Source organism: Dendrobium catenatum, unplaced genomic scaffold, assembly GCF_001605985.2.
Source record: "Dendrobium catenatum unplaced genomic scaffold, ASM160598v2 fragScaff_scaffold_880, whole genome shotgun sequence".
Lineage (NCBI taxonomy): Eukaryota > Viridiplantae > Streptophyta > Magnoliopsida > Asparagales > Orchidaceae > Dendrobium > Dendrobium catenatum.
In genome coordinates this window covers 1,492,485-1,507,263 of record NW_021319342.1, presented here as the reverse complement: position 1 = coordinate 1,507,263, position 14,779 = coordinate 1,492,485, and positions in this window count along the sequence as shown.

The window sequence follows — 14,779 nt, the reverse complement described above, 5'->3', positions numbered from 1 at the left end:
ATTGTCTCTAGAATTGGGACTCCATTACTTTTAGATGGTTATATGTTTAGTTGGGGAAGAAGAGAATTTGCTAGAGCCTGCATTAGAGTTAATTTGAACTCTAAACTCCCTTCTGGAATATGTGTTGAAGGGTTGCATGGAAGATTTCAAAAGTTTGAATACGAAAATCTTTCATCGCTTTGTTTTAAATGTGGGAGAATAGGGCATATTGATTTAGTTTGTCCTAATGTTGGAGAAATCCCTTCCATCTCAAATCATAATGATAATCTTTATGGTCCTTGGATGCAAGTCAAATTCAAAAACAAGAAGAAACCAGTGAGAAATCAATTGAAATCCAAGATTTTTTCTGTAGTAGAAAAATCTGGAATGGGTTGTAGAAGTGAAGATATTGTTCTTGCTGAAACAGAAGAAATTATACAAAATTTGGTAGATGAAAACATGCTCAAACTGATGTCCGAACCAGTGGAAGCTGCAGATCAAATTGAAGAAGATGCTGGATTCAAGGAAGGAGATGAAGAAGCGGTTAACCATAATTTGAAATTCAACATGAACCAACTTGGTTCTCGGGATTTTGATTCTAACCCATTTAAAGATTTGGCTGATATGGACAATATGGATAATGGTTTGTTAGTAAAACCCAATGAGATGGAAATTGAAATTGCTGAAAATTTGAACATTCAGAATTCTAATTTTGAAAGTTCAAAAAATCTGGTTCCTGAAATTTTGGAGGATGAATAGATCTCGGGGTTGACTCCTACAATGGCTACCGAATCTCCTCATGATGCTGTATTAGTGGGAGCTGATACAGATTTCTCTCCAACAAACACATGTTTAAATTTTAAAAATCCACATACTTTGGAGGCTGTTAAGAAGGAAGTTAAAATTTCAGGTTTGAAGGCTACCGAATCTCCTTTTGATGCTGAATTTTTGGGATCTCACAAAACAGATTTTGAAACCTCAACAACTTTGGCGGCTGATGCTAGTGTAAATGGTAATTACACTCATACTACAATCAATGATTCTTCTTCTCCTCCATCAGCTATTAGCTTGAATTTCAAAAAAACTATTCTTGAAAAAGATAAAAACTTTTTTAAGAAGAATGTTTCCCCCAGTTCAAAGCATGTTTTATTCAAAGAACTCCAAGCATTAGGAACAGTTAAAGAACTACCGAGAAGGAAGATGGCTGAACACAAAGAGAAGAACGGTTTGAAAGGTTCTTCTTCCCTTTTATCTCACTAATATGAAGAAGGATTCTCCCCTGGATAGCAACAAAATAGAGATATTTTTGAAGATAGAGCATTTGATCCTAAAGTTTGGCATAGTTATACCAAAATTTTGGAATTTATTATTGAACTGTTATTTTATTTTTAGCTTTCATTTCCTTTTCCTTAGTTTAATTTGTTATTTTAAACTTTGCCTAAATGTTTATGAAAACTTTACTAATTCTTATTCTCTAACTGGATGGGAACTCTGGGATACTAATAAACCCTCGGGTTGTCTTAAATTTTGGTATCCCCTGCATCTCAACAATTTCAAAATAGTAGATAGTGGATTTCATTACATTTATAATAAGTTTAAATTAACAAATTTATTTTTAATAAGGTCTGTTTTTCTTGTTGAAAAAAAAGGATCATTAGCTTCTTTTGCCTAGTTTGTATTAGATTTTCTTCTTTTTCATTTTAATGCAATTTATGCATTTTCTCAAAAAATAAATAAATTTGACTTACTAATAATGAAGAGTGTTCTATGGTGGTCTTTGTTCATGTTCTTACCCCCCGAGTTCATGGGACCACTACACAATATCTGAAGGAGCCAAAAAAATGCTCAAACATAATTCTAAAACTTAATGATTAAGCCCAATTTTTTTTGTGTAAAATGTTGATGGTTTTAATAGTTTGAAAAGTGTTTTAGCATATAGAAGACTTGACTGCGTTCATAAACCTAATTTACATTATAATTTAGAAGCAAAAATTTATAATGACTTTGGATGATCCTTGGTTTATGGCCTCTTATCGTGCCTTTGAGTTGGAGAATAGCTGCAGTAACTTTGATTTTAGCTCTTCTGGTCATATTTAGGTTAAATGGAATGCTTCCAATGTTAATTGTATACATATTTTCATGGATAATCCTTGGTTTATAGCCTCTTATCGTGTCTTTGAGTTGGAGAATAGCTGCAGTAACTTTGATTTTAGCTCTTCTGGTCGTATTTAGGTTAAATGGAATGCTTCCAATGTTAATTGTATACATATTTTTATGGATAATCAATTCATTCATGCTAAAATTTGGTATAACAATTGCTTCTTTTTTTTCAATTATTTGACTCTCGTTTATGCTTCTAACTCATCTTTTGAGAGGGACTCTTTATGACAGTAGCGTATTAGTATTGGTGGTTGTATTTCATAGCCTTGGGCTGTGTTGGGTGACTTTAATTGCTATAGGATTTCTAACAAAAAAGCTAATGGATATGCCTTTGCTGTAAATAAAATGTGGTTGTTTATTTTAACATGATTTTTGTCAATGGGTTACATGATTTAGCTTCCTCTATTTTATTTTATGCCTGTTACAATCATAGGGTTAACAACCATATCTATAATAATCTTAATAAGGTGTTGGCTAATGAGCTTTAACTTGAGAAGTTTCCATTGTCATTTTATAAGACTGATGCTCCTTTATGTTTTAATCATTCTCCACTGATTTTCTATTTTAATATTTTTTTACCTTTTAGCCATCGATTTATGTTCAAAAATATATGGCTTAAGCATCATGAATATTGGAATGTTATCTCTTATGTCTCTATGTAGTTTAATGAGGATCTTTTCTATATTTGGTATTTAATTCTTAATAATCTCAAAAGGTGTGTTAAAAATATGAAATGGCTTCCTCTCTTTTGCTTGCTTCTAAGGTCTCTGACCTTCAGTTGTAACATAAATGTTGTCTTGTTATACTTAATGAAAATCATATCTCTCCTTCTCTTAATTCTTAATTAAGATTTATTAAAAATAATCTTACCTTTCAGCATGATTGCTTGGCCTCTTGAGTCATTCAAAAGGTCAAGGCTAAGTGGCTTCTCTAAGGTTAAGATGATATGAAAGTTCTCTTTATCATGATTAGGGATAGACATAACTAAAATGTTATTAAAAGCATTACGACTGGAGAAGGGATTTTCCCTTCTCCTAATGATATTAGCCATGCATTAATTAAAAAAATTTCTAATACGTTCAATTCCAGTTCTCACCTTTTTAGCCTCCCTCCTAATCTTCCTTATAGCACCTCCATTCCTTCTCATATAATCCCTGCTCTGGTTTCTCCTACTTTTGATGAGGAGATTGAGAAAGCGGTATTATCCAGCCCTAATTCTTCTATTCTTAGCCCTGATGGTTTCACCTTTAAGTTTTATAAAATGTCGTGGCTAATTATTGGCAATAAGGTTTGCAAGACTAACCTATTCTTTTTACATACTTCCTTCCTTCCTAAAAAATTTAAGGCCTCTATTATTGCCCTTATTTCTACGGGGCCTTATGCCTCTCATATCAAAGATTATAGATATATCTCTTTGTGTTACATTTTTTATAAAATTATTGCAAAAAATTTATCCTTGAAGCTTAAGATTGTGATGCCTTATATCATTCACACTAGTCTATTTGAGTTCATAAATGGGAGGATTGTCAATGATAATATTTGTTGTAACTCTGGCTCTTAAGTTTATTATTTTGATGATAAAAATATTATTGATTTCCTCTTTATTTCTCTTAGATCCAAAAAAATTTTGGACCTCCAAAGAGCAGTCTTAGAGGTAGGAAAGGTGGAGACAAGGTGAAAAACGTTGGGGGCTTCTCCCCATTACTTTTTTAATGGCATCTTTGCTCTTTCATAATTATAGGGGAGCTAATAAGAAAGAAGCTTCCCATTATTTAAGAAGTGTTATTAAAGATAATGGAGTGTTCTTTGTTGGCCTAATGGAAACCAAATTAGCATATATGGATAGAAATGAAGTTAATAGAATTGTGAGAATTGAGTGGAATTTCTTTCATGTTGATGTTAAAGGTACATCTGGGGGTATTCTTGCTCTTTGGAAGAGTAGTTTATCTTCTTTTTTTGTTCTTACTTCATCAAATTAATGTATTATTGGGAAATTAGCAGATCTGAAAGGTACTACTTGGACTATTGTTGTTATTTATGGTAATAAGAATGTGAGTGACAGAAGGAAGTTGTGGGAGGTAATTTAAAAATTTACATCGGCGGTAAACCTTGTATTATGAGGGATATTAAATTTGTATCATTTCCAAAAATGAACAAAGGGCCACAAGAGATTATAGAGTTTTTAAACAAAAATGATTTTCATGATATTTGTTTGATGGGACCCAAATTTAAATGATGTAATAATAAGGAGGGCCTTGCTCGTATTTGGGAAAGGCTTGATAGAATTTATCTAAATTCTAAAGCCTTAGATCACATTTCGTTTGCAGTTATAAACCACTTGGCTAGAGTTTTTTCAGACCATTGTTCGATCCATATCAATCTTCTCAATAAGCATGTTTATTTTTAGAAATCTGTCAAATTTGAAAATGTATGGTGCCCTTATGATGCTTATTGGCGTGTGGTTAAAAAAGCCTAGCACAAATTTCATTATGGATGTTATTCAGATATTCTTCACAGAAAGATTGTAAGATCTCTTAAAAGTTTGTTTTTTTAGAGCAAAAAGAAATTAAAAGATTTAAATGTGCTAAAGAAGGAGCTGCAAGAAGATATTTTATTATTACAAGAAGAGGAGAGTGTTATGGGTCTTAGCTTGGAGAAGCTTTCTGTTCTGAGAATGAAAGTATATGATCTTAATGTAACTCTTGCTAGACTACCAACATGGTGGAGGAAGTGATCAAGAGCCCAATGGATGGAGGATGGTGATAATAATTCATGTTTCTTTCATAATTTTGATAATTCTAGAAGAAATGGTAACTTGATTCATCAAATTAAAAATCTAAATGGAATTCTTGTTACCGATCCAGATGTTATTCATAAATTATTTGAAGATTTCTTTTTAAATAAATGGAAGTTTAGGAAATGCTCTTTAGAGGGCTGCCGAAGGCACAAATACACAATAAGCTAAATCAAGAACAAAAGAAGGTGCTTATGGTAGATTTTCAAAAGCAAGAATTTTCTTCTATTATTATGAAAATGGACAATAAAAAGTCTCCAGGAAATGATGGGGTGAATTCCTTATTTTTTAAAAGCTATTGGAGTATTATTCGTGTGGAGGTCTGGAATGCAATAAAATCATATTTTGAATCAGGTAGGATACCTGAAGAATGGAAAGAAACATTGGTGGTATTGATCCCAAAGGTTAGTAATGCTAATGAAGTTAAAAATTTTAGACCTATTAGTTTATGTCAAACTATAAACAAAATTGTGCCTGGTATGATTTGGAATGGATTAAAGATTGTATTCCAAATGTTGTATTAGAAAAACAAGTGGCATTTATTCCTGGTAGATAGATTTTTGATAATTGTTTTCTTGCTCATGAGATAATTAATAAATTTAGATTCTCAAAATCTATGCCTAGGTTTATGATGCTTAAACTTGATATGGAATAAGCCTATAACAGCATGTGTTGGGATACTTTGAAGCAGGTCCTCTTGATAATGGGTTTCCCTGATATGTATGTTAAGCTTGTTATTCAATGTGTTTCTTGTCCAAAGTTTTCTAATATTATTAATGGGAAAAGAAGTAAATGGATTCATGCTTATGTTGATTTAGACAGGGATGTCCATTATCTCCAGGACTTTTTTATCCTTTGTTCAGAACTGTTATCAAAATCTTTTCAGGAAAGAGGTCAAGGACTTGATATTAAAATTGTTTCTAATACTCCTAAAATTTCTCATTTGTTATATGCTGATGATGTAATGATTGTTGCTGAAGCCTCTTCTTCTAATGCAAAGGGTATTAACAAGATTATGGGAGATTATTGTGACTGGACGGGACAAAGATTTAATCAGGAAACATCTCATATTTTATTTGGAAATTCTGGTTCTCAAAAGGCTTAAAAGAAAGTAGGAAGAATTTTGGGTGTTCATAAGGTCAAGGAATTATTCTATCTTGGTGTTAAGTTGGCTACAAGGTGACTTAAATTCAATGTTATTATTTTATTATGAACAAAGCTATGAATAAATTGAATACTTGGGGTTTATGGAATTTATCATTGGTTGGAAAAATTGCTTTGTTGAAATCAGTTTATTCTTCTATACCTCTATTCTCGATGACTCAATCACTAGTTCCTGAGAGTATTCTCTATAATTTGGATAAGTGTTGTAGGACTTTCTTATGGCATAAAGAATAGGGTAAGAGAGGTATGCATTACATAGCATGGAAAACTCTTTGCAAATCCATTGAGTAAGGTGGATGGGGTATTCATGGGGCTGTTCAAAGAATTGGACCTCTAAGAGCTAGAATTATGTGAAACTTTATTAAAAATCAGAATTCTCTTCTTAACAAGATAATTTCAGCAAAGTATGATAAAAACATTTTGAAAGAAGATTCAAGGAAAAACTCTTCTACTACATGTTGTACTATTAAAGATGGTGCTAAATCATTGAGGCAAATTATTAGATGGATAGTTTCAAATGGGGAAGCTATTAATATCCTAAAAGATACTTGGATATTCGATAGATGCTTGAATAAATGGCCATTTTTTATAATTATTCAAGAGACAAAAGATAAAATGGTTTTTGTTTTGCTGGATGTAAGCGGAGATTAGAACAAGGAGTCTATGCATAATCTATTTTTTGCTGATCTGATAGAAGTTGTTACTAGAATTCTTGTAGAAAAAGCATCGAAACAAGATTATGTGGAGCTGCTGGTTAACAACAATGGGAAATCTTGGTGCTGCTTTGGTTTTTGAGGCTGTAAATAAATGTGATGATGATGGTATTAACATCAATTGGATGAAGAAATTTAAACTTTCTCCAAAAGTTAAAATGTTATGGTGGAGGCTTATCAATAATTCATTACCTATTAACAGCTAGATGAAGTATAGAAGACTTCAGGAGTATAACACATGTCTAAGAGGCTGCAATGAAGATGAAGATAATGATTATATTACTACACATTGTAGTAATCTACTTGAAATCTTTCATGCTTTGGATAGATGGAAAATTCATATGCCAAATTTCATTGGAGTATCAAATTGCTCGAAAGAATTGGAAAAGTTATCTAATGCGAATTCTGGTATTGTTAAAATTTATTTGAATGTTGTTTATCAAAATTGGAAGGTAAGGAACTGTTATACACATGGGTTGAAGGTTCCTTCTTCAAATTCTTTAGCAGCTAATGCTTTATCTTATACATTAGAACCTTTATTTATTCTGATTTGTAAGAACTGAAAATACTAATCAGCACTTATTGTTATCTAAAGCTTGGTATACTCCGCCTACAAATTGGATAAAACTTAATGTGGATGTTTGTTTGTTGAATTCTAATAAAGCAAGTATTGCGGGTGTACTTCATGATCATAAAGGAAGATTTCTTATGGCATATGGAAAGAAGATGCTTCATTGGGACATCTCGTTATTGGAGTTAATTGCTATTTTTTATTTTAAATTCTTTATTCAAGGATGGATGAATGAAATAAATGTTATTATTATCGAAGGTGATAATATCAATGTGATCAAGCTTCTTCAAGATTCAATAATGAAGACTCAGAATAAAGTGGTGCATAAAATGGACTTTTCTTTTTTTTAGATTGTTTTAATAATGTAAATTTCCATTTTGTATCTAGAGAAGGTAATAAATTGGCTGATGGTTGTGCTAATTATGCCTTATTATGTGATATCTATTGGGATTATTTCATCTTTCAGAACCTTCCTTCAAATATTGTTAACTTGATTAGGAAGGTTTGTGATAGTATTTCTATCACATAGGTCTTTGTATTTCTTTTCTTTCTCTTTTAATGCAATTGCAGTTCTTTAAAAAAAAAGACAATTTCTCTAGTTTTTGGCTAATGATGTAGAAAGCATATTATATGCTAATGTAGACTATTATACTTTAATGAATGTATTTACCCAAATGTCATTTAATGCATATAATGGTGATGTGTGCATTTAAAATATACTGTGATGAGAAGAGCTTGATGGAGGAATACTATAATAATTAGAAATATTGAATTAAAATATTGGCATGCCTAGATATAGAATGTTTGAATATTTTAGATTATATTGAGATAATAAAACTGTAAGAAAGCTTTAAACCTTTTTTTTCACCTCTACGCACTCAATATAGATCTAGGGATGCATATGCTCTGATCCGCATCTATAATTAAAAGACTGATTAGGAAAACAATGTTATTTATATTGATTAGTCCAAAATATTTTATTCTTATAAGTATCAAATTTTTTTTACATGTTTTTGTTTCTTTTTTAGTGATGAAAACTCCAAACATCTTCTCATTTTTAGTAGGATAAGTGGCGCATTTGAAATAAGCAAGAGAAGTCGAGTTGCAATTTAGAGTAACACTTTCTAGTGTGTTTGCCACTCAACTCTTTCACTTTTTTACTTGATTGAACATGTATAATTTTGTAATTTAGTGGACTATTAATTATTTTTATATCAAAGAAAATTTAAGCATATTTCAAACTCACGAGTATCATGTTAGCTCCCCATAAGCCCTCCATTAATTACTGAGTGAATAAGTGTGTCTTTTAGCTGAGTCAATGTGGCTTGTCATTTTGATAATTACCCTATCACGATGATGCAAATGTTGAGTGTTTTGGTGCTTGAATATTCAATATGACGTTGTGACATTGTGATGATCGGTGCTCTGATGCATAAATTTTTTAGACTATAGTGTTGCATGCTGATTTTTGGCATAATGGTGCTGCTAAGCACTACAAAGCTGACTTATGCTTTGTCAGGGTGCTAACTTTTCCTAAAACTCCTAAGTGGTTGGTGATGCAATCTTCAAAATTGGCACTGGGGTATTATAAATGTCCACGCTACAGCGCTATATATGTCGGCACTGCGGCGCTATTTAACACTTTTGAGTTTGTCCTTCTCTTGAAAATTTTCTTCAAAAACATAACTAGAATAATATATTTTTATTGATTTTTAATATAATAAACACTATATAATTTGAATTTAATAAATTTTCCCCAGCTTAAACTCTTGCTTGCTTCAAGCAATGGTGAAGTCACCTATTGATTAACTTAATAGCTAAAGTAAATTTGATAATTTAAAATAACTAAAATGAAATATAATACAACAGAGCCTAAAAGTAATTGAAAATGAACAAGTTATAATTCTAATTTAAAAAGTCATAATAATTATCCCAATCAATCATCCTTTCCATTGCTTGTACTGAATTTATCCACTATAAGTGCATGTGTATGTTTGCTTTCTAAATTCATAAATACATAATATTGTTTTTAGGAATTAGTTGTGCATATAGTTAAATTGGTAGTTTAATAGTAAAAAATCATGAATATTACTTCTCTTATCTTATCCTATTAGGATTAATTATTAACATGCTTTTTGATTAAAGCATCATCCGATACAAATTTTTGAATGCACTCAAGTCTTTTTTCCTTTTCAATATTTCCCTTTTCTCATATTTTTATTTTATTTTAATAATATTGAAGTGTATACTAATGATTTTGAATATCAATTTAGCTTTAATCCTTCTACAACCCTAATTGATTTATTGTAATGATTTAATAAGTTCTCTAATTACATATTTATGTTTATTATCATCTTCCCAATTTAAGTTACTCACTTCTTTAAGTTACTCACACTAATAATAATAAAATTGATAATATCAAGATAACATGGCAATGTACTCAAATACAAAAAAATAATTGCTCATCAAGAAAACATTCATTGATTTTAATGTCAGTACATGCATATTCTTCAAATGAAAGTCTTGAGAGATAATTAGTAAATTGATTTTTAGTACTTTTTCTATCTAAAATTTCTACATCAAATTCTTATAATTAAAGAATCTACCTAACCAATCTTGGCTTAGTATCTTTCTTTGTCATAAGATATTTGTTAATAAAATGATTTGTACATACAATAACTTTTATACCAATCAAATAAGATCACAATTTATCAAGAGCAAAGCCAATAGATAATAGTTATTTTTTAGTGGTGGTATAGTCACATTATGCAACATTCAATGTTCTACTAGCATAATAAATGACATGAAATTTTTTATCTTTTTTTGGTCAAGAATAACACCTATAGTAAAATCACTAGCATCACAAATCATTATAAAAGGAACAGACCAATCAAGTGCAATAATAACGAGATCAATGATTAAATGTTATTTTAAAGTTTTTAAGGTATCCAGACATGCAATGTCAGAAATAAAAGGAATATCATTTTCTAATAAGTTACATTAAAATTTAGAAAATTTAGAAAATTCTTTTATGAATCTCCCATAGAATACCACAAGTCCTAGAAAGCTCATAGTGCCTTTAATTAAAGTGAGTAATGTCAATTTTTTTATCACCCAAACAATTCCTTTGGTCATCATAAATTAACATTTTCCCCAATTTAGTACTAAATTTGTTTCCACACATCTTTTAAGTAAAGTAGTCAAGTGATCAAGGCAAGAAACAAAAGTAATGCCAAAAATAGAGAAGTTATCCATAATGATTTTAATTCCTTCCTCAATTAAATCTGAAAAGATAAACACCATGCATCTCTAAAAAGTAGCTAGAGCATTGTAAGAAATCAAAATACATTCTTATAAAGATAAATGTCTCATAGGGACTAGTGAAAGTAGTTTTGTCCTGGGTTAAAATCTAATTAAAGAATGTAGTATAAAATCTAAGTTGTACCTTGAATATCCATCTAGAAAGTAGTATAAAATCTAATCAAAGAATGATAAGAAAAAAAATGTTATTTTCTAGTGTCTTTATTCAACTTCCAATAATATGTGCAAATTCTCTAGCCAGTTTCTGTTCTGGTGGGGATTAACTCATTACGTACATTAGCCACTACAATTAACTCTCCCCTTTTAGGAACAAAAAGAATATGACTCACCCAAAAAGGCATACTTAAGATGGTTGGGTAAAATTTTAAGTTATAAAACATGTCCTTCCTAAGCAGATGGTTTAAAATTCTACCCATATATGAGGTGTTTAAAGTCTCAAATCTCTCCTTGGATAACCCATCATTATCTACAACAACATGAATTGATTCTCCTAAATTCTCGTCACTTTTTTCCAAATTATTATTTAATGAGTTTTTCACTATCAAATCTTCTGTAAAGATCTCAACAAACTTTTATTCCAAATTAATTCTAAGATAATCTTTGCTCTTTTCGTTAAGGAATTTCATAGATTTAAGAATATATATAGTCATTTATTGGTCTTGCCCTCCCATAGTTAATTCCCCTTTATGAATATCAATCATAGCCTTGCCCATTGATAAGAAATGTCTCCCTAAGATAATATGTATCTCCCTTTCCTCTTCCATATCTAAAATAATGAAGTTAACATGAAAAATAAACTTATCAACCTTAAAAATAACATCCTCTACCACCCCCTTAATATAAGTAAATGACCTATCAGCAAGCTAATGAGTGATAGTGGTAGGATGAAACTCTTCTACATATAATCTCTTAAAAATGAAAAGAGGCATCATATTATTGCTGGATCATAAATCACGCAAAGCTCTTCCATAAAATTTATCACTTGTAGTCATGGGAATGGTAAAACTACCAGGATCTTTCAACTTTTTAAGAAGTTTGTTTGAATTGTAGCACTACACTCCTAAGTTAAAGCTACAATTTTAAATTATCCTAACTCCCTTTTCTTATTTAAATTTTCCTTCATGAACTTGAGATGGGTATCTTCTCTAATGCTTTAGAGAAGAGTATATTAATAGTTAGATTTTTAAACACTTCTGAGAACCTAGAGAATTATTTATCCAATTTTAATTTAATCAATCTTTAAGGAAAAGGTGATGGTAGTCTCTCTACAACCTTCCTAATGGGTCTTTCAGTTTTATTGCTTTGTTCATGTTGTTTAGTAGATAGTTCTTATTCTAAATGCTCTTCTACCCCACTGTCATTTTTAGGATGATTTTTATTCTTATAAGGATCTTCCAAATCTTTCCACTACTAAGTTGAATATTATTACATTGCTCTTCTTATTTCTTAACTTCCTTGGTATAATTTTTTTGATATTATTTATTATTGATCAAGCTATCAAGTTATCCTAGTTAGTTTTCTTTCTATGTGTAGTAGCTTGACTCTAAAGTTGAATTCCCATTCTAAGGGTGTCTTCCTATATCCAAGTGAAATATTCTACTTATAAGCAGAGGGGAAGCATCACGGCACTAAAATGTTGGGTGCAACTGTACTCGAATGTCTAGGATTTACAGGTTGCCAAGGATTATTTTAATTTTCTCCTTTATTTTGTTGATATTCATTCCACTGATTATTACCACTAATATTATTATTAGATCAACTAAAATTTTTTTATTTCCTCCAGCCAGGATTATAACCATTGGAATATAGATTATTTTTTCTTCCACTGATATTCACATTCTAAATCCCATGAACATGATTATCACTAGTAGAATTCAAATCATGCTCTACAAATTGTATAAGTTGTTGAGTCTAGTAATTAGGTTGTTAAGCCTAAGTGAATGTCCCAAGGCTACCAAGAGGGGGGTGAATTGGTAGTTTAAAAAATTTAAATTCCCTTATAGAAAATTATTGAACCGAAATAAAATTTCTTTTAAATTTTGTAGAAAAATGTTTTTCAACCACAGAGTTTTTTTAAAACTGAAATATAAAGTGCGGAAACGTAAAAACAGTAAAGTAAATGACACCAGATTTATAGTGGTTCGGTCTATAACCAGACCTACATCCACTCCCCAGAGGCACCCTCTGAGTATTGCACTAATACCAATAGTGACTCTCCTTTTGCACCCACAGCAAGGCGGAGAAGCCTTTACAACACACTCTTTTCACCACTCCCCAGTGCGGTAGAGAACCGTCCGTCCTTTTACACAATTCCCAGTGTTGGCAGAGAACCGTCCGTCCTTTCACACTATCCCCAGTGTTGGTAGAGAACCGTCCGTCCTTTCACACTCTCCTAGTATGGGCAGAGAACCCTTCCGTCCTTTCACACTCTCCTAGTGTGGGCAGAGAACCCTTCTGTCCTTTCACACTCTCCTAGTGTGAGCAGAGAACCCTTTGGCTGATCTCTCTACCATTTTATATGATCTCCTCATATGTGTGTGTATGTTTTTATTCACTCAAGTTACAATCACTCCCTTTTCAAAGAAAAGTACAAGCTTCAAATATTACAGAGTATCTCATGCTGAATTCAATTTGAAGTCATCATAATCTGGAGTTCGTTTTCCCTAAAATGTTAGTACACACAAGAGCAAATACAATTCTTCTAAAAAATGTTAGGAGATAACTACACATTTGAACAATAATGTTTGGAATCATCAAAACTTCATAAGTTGCAAAAATGTAATGCATGCAAATAGCAACTATCTTAACATAAGTGATCCTGATTCTGAACTAACTCCAAAATTATCCAACTTTTTAGCTATTACAACTACTTGATATGTCAAAATAGATAATGCTTCTGACTCCTAAACTCTATCTACTCACTAAAGATTCACCCTATCAAAAGGCCACTGAAAATTATTTATAACCATTTCCTTAAGTGATTCATAGGCTTCATTATATAGCTTAGACATTAAAAATCCTTTATTTGCTACATCAATTATTGACCTAAGAGATTTAATAAGTGTAAGTTTTATATTTTTTATCATGTTAAAATTCAAAGGAATTATATTATTTTTGTTATATGTGTGCAGGAAATGTTCAAGAAAAGGAAAAATTCATAAGTACTAAATAAACGCTACAACACCTTAAGTTTCAGCATCACAGCATGGCCATCTGAACACCTCAACACCTATTTTTATTATTACAATGTCAACCTCTAAAAAATATAAGGAGATGTTTGCTCCTAGATAGGGCCAAGGTTAGCTCCATAATGCCTCACAGTGTTGTAGCACCAAAAATAGTGCCACATTCTTATGAAAATGAGCATCAGATTAATTATCATCATAATGTTGTAGCACTAGATTCAAATTTCAAGCATGATAATTTTCAAATTTATACAACACCATAGTGTAGTAATTATCAAAATAAAGAGCAATGCCAATTTTACCAAATGATGCACTGGTCCAACTAGTAACATGCCATTTTAGCCCAATGACATAGTGACATAAGCATTACGTCACTGAGAAGCTAGTTCATTTTTTACCACTATGACAGAATCTTGTTGTGCACCACAACAGTTGTTTTTAGTACTTTTATTTAGAGAGTTCCATTATGTCAATGAAGTATTGTACTTTATAGTATCTTCATTTATTTCACCTTAAAGTAAAGTCTAAGGGAGGCTAGGAAAGTGTAAGAAACTTTTATTTTAGAGATCTTGGCCTTTATTGTGTAAGTAATTCTATTATTGGAGGAAGGATGAGTGTGGAAAATATCAATTGGTCCTTCCAAGTGACATTTATCTTACTCATTCTCCTTTATTTTTTTCTTATATAAATGAAGTAAACATGAGTTTGTTTCATGTTTTATCCATGTCTAGCTAAATCTATGAGTTTTGGGCTAATGAAGTAAACTAATAGCCAGTACTAAAATGGACTCTTGTATTTTAAATTATAACATAGATATTCTTAATATATCCCATTATTTATTTAATATATATGATGGCCATACATGTAGTGAATATCTTATGTGATGTATAAT